This window comes from Mya arenaria, chromosome 13, assembly GCF_026914265.1.
Source record: "Mya arenaria isolate MELC-2E11 chromosome 13, ASM2691426v1".
Lineage (NCBI taxonomy): Eukaryota > Metazoa > Mollusca > Bivalvia > Myida > Myidae > Mya > Mya arenaria.
The window spans coordinates 46670555-46674179 of NC_069134.1; the positions used below are offsets into that span (position 1 = coordinate 46670555).

General features: G+C 36.2%; 1 pseudogene; it reads left to right on the forward strand.

Annotated features, from left to right (window-relative positions):
* Positions 1-2240: 2240 nt before the first annotated feature.
* Positions 2241-3315, forward strand: LOC128215314 (uncharacterized; annotated as a pseudogene).
* The last annotated feature ends 310 nt before the right edge of the window (positions 3316-3625 follow it).

The window sequence follows — 3625 nt, forward strand, 5'->3', positions numbered from 1 at the left end:
AACAACGAACATCATTTGTCCGTTCACAACGTACATTATTTGTCCGTTCAGAACTAACATCATTTGCATCATTTCTCTATTCACAACGTACATCATTTGTCCGTTCAAAACGTACATCATTTGCCCGTTCATAACGTACATCATTTGCATCATTTCTCTATTCACAACGTATATCATTTGTCCGTTCACAATGTACATCATTTTTCCGTTCAGAACGTACATCATTTGTCCGTTCACAACGTACATCATTTGCATCATTTCTCTATTCTCAACGTACATCATTTGTCCGTTCACAACGTACATCATTTGTCCGTACACAACGTAAATCATTTCTCTATTCACAACGTTCATCATTTGTCCGTTCACAACGTACATCATTTGCATCATTTCTCTATTCACAACGTACATCAATTGTCCGTACACAACGTACATCATTTCTCTATTCGCAATGTACATCAATTGTCCGTTCACAACGTACATCATTTCTCTATTCACAACGTTTATCATTTGCCCATTCACAACGTACATCAATTGTCCGTTCACAACGTACATACCATACTGTACTAGTAGTTTGAGGTAATCTGACCCATCGGCAAATTAAGCAAATGCCAAAAGGCATATTTCAATTATAAAATGATGAATTAAACTTTGCGACATCTACCTTCATTTGGTTTCTTCCGGTTTGCAGTAAATCATGTCATCTTAACGCTAGCTCCAACACTTATTGGTGGTGCAAAGAAAATGAGCTGTCAACACATCCGTGGTGCAGCTGTGCCATTTGCTTATTTGTAAAGGTGAGTATGCCATTTCATCTGATATTTTTATTAAATCGATTTTTTTCGAAAAAACAACAACAGAGAATATGGTACCGTGTCAGAACACTTTTACTACAGGTTGGCTTCGCTTCCTTCTTAATATATATATATATATAGTTCGAATTGTGGTGCCATGAGCTTTTCTCCCGATTTGGTCTTGTTCATATTTTGAGATCTGCTAGAATTCCATTTCGGTGCATAGACATTCTGGCGCATGAAAAAACAACTGTTATGCATAGTACTTACGCCGGTACATATCAGACTTATTCATAGAAGTTCTATTTTCATTAGTGTAAGTAAATTAAGGCGTTCCACTGAATTTATCCTTTGTTCTAATCGAAAAGAATTTTTTTCAGTTGGATGGTTTCACCCACTTGACAAGATATGGTATTCGAATGCCAGTCAAGATTTCAGTGGACTTGCACTTTCAATATTCTTGTTTCATCATGAAATAGGTGCATTATGTTTATTTATGTTATTTTGTACTTGATAGATGAAAGAAATTCAAAATATAAGTTGTTTTTTATAATTATGTGTATTGCGGTTGACATGGTTATTGTGTACAATTTACATGTTAATTGGTATTTGGATTATTATAATTACCTCGGTACGTTTGTAACGTTCAATTACTGGAATGACACTGTTAATTATGTCATTCATAATGATGTTATGTATTTCAATAACGCTATTCTAATCTCTTTTCACATGAAAATGAATAACAAAAAGACGCACATTATGGCACTGAATTGTGCTTGCTTGGTTGAATATCAGAGAAAAAATAATAAAAGAAGTAGAAGATCTAACGTAAATACTTATTTCTTATTTAAATAGTGTCATATAAATATTTTAAATGTGTACTGATTAGTTATCCATAAGATTCGCTAGCTGGTTACACATCTATTTTTAATTCGGATTCATGACGTAACCTCAACTGCATCCAGACAACCGCACCCTTATCTTGACGGAATATTGTAGAACGATGCAACGCTGAAATTTTGGGCAAGTCTTGCCTCATTAATATACAAGCAAATCCTAAATATTTCACACGTGTAAAAGAAGAAAATAGCATAGTCTTTTATAGGCCAGGATTTGTTTTACTTATTTTTCCTGTGAAAAAAGTTCTTTAGGAATTAAAGTCACTTACTTGTTTATTTATAATTATAGGTTGTGACCCGTGGTGGAAAAGTGCACATATGGCAAAGAACATTATTTTACTATTTCCATATAATTGCCATGGAAACCTTCAATTAAAAACCATGAAACTATTTTTAACAATGTTTATTTTGTCCGTTTGCATTGTTTACATTTTGTCAATGGCGGTCACTGACTCATTATGGTGTAGTAAGGCCAAGAAAATGTTAATGTGTGTTATCATGACCCATAGTCTAAGTGTAAATGCCCAGAAAATAATGAATTTGACTGTATTCACCAAATGCATACAGAATGGTGAAGGAGAAAGGCACATCCGTACTTAGGGCATCAAGAATATTCAGTTTACCTGAAAATACTTTAAGAGATAGAGTTTTAGATAAAAAATGGACGTTGAAACATGTGTGATTGGAAAACTCACCTTATTTGATCAACTTGAGGAGGCCAAAACTGTCAGTCATTTTCAAAAAATGGCTGACCTGGGGTAAAGACACACCAAACAGGAGTGTGTTGTGTAGCAACTGAGTATGCTATCGAGTTTGGAAAACGAAACAAGAATAGGCCTCTTTCAATAAAATGGATGAAATGGCTTTTAAGTCGGTGGCAAGAAATGAGGGTAGTTAAGCTCTTGAGCATGTGCGGGCAAAGATGACGAGTGAAAATGTTGTAATGACTCATTTCGCCAACCTTGATTTTGCAGATAAGCCACACCTGGATGAACAATACTGATGAAAAATGTATTTCAGTTCAATACAAGCCTCCTCATATTTTTGCGAGTGCTGAGCACCCTGCACAGACAGTTACATCTGGAAAGTGTAACACAATTACAATTCTTGGTGCTGGTAGTGCAAGTGGGTCGGCTATCCCTTCATACTTTGTCTTTCTTGGAAAGCGAATGAACTTCGACTTGTCAAAAAGGTGAATGGAATTGTGTCTGATTCTGGATGGTCTAACACAGAAAAAATCACCAAGTATCTAACTTAACTCTTTGTAAAGTTCATTCCTGGAAGAGGAGATAACAAGGTACTGTTACTTCAAGACGGACACAGGTCACATATTGCATTGACACTTGCCGACTGGGCCATACCTAATGATATCGTCATGTTTATTCTTCCTGCTCACACCAGTCAATTCCTCCAGCCTCTTGGCGTCGGGTGCTATGGTCTCTTCCAAAGGATGTACCATAGCACAGTCACACAAGGTGTAGCGCCAGACACATGCTGCCATAACGAACTACAACATCTGTGAAATGGCCTGCACAGTGTACACTAGAGAACTTTGTGTTGAAAATTTGCAGTCAACCTTCAGAAGAACTGGAATTTACCCGTTAGATGGAGGTGAATTCCAATAGCAGCTTGATCCAATCAAAAGCATTCAAAGACAGATAATTGTGATGATAATAGCCAATCAAGTGACGCTACTGGGTATTCTTGGGTATTCTTGTTGAAAAGATGGATATGTTTGAGGAAATATAGCAGCAGCTAGTATATCATTCTGTTAAGAATGAAGAACCGAAAAAGCCTAGGAAAACTGTTAGTAAGCTATCGTCCGGGAAAGAACTAACATGTAACCTAAGGATTGTTGCTATTGGCACAGAAAAGGCAACCTCGGCACCCCAGTGTATTATAACCTGTTATAATACATATTATAACCTATTATAT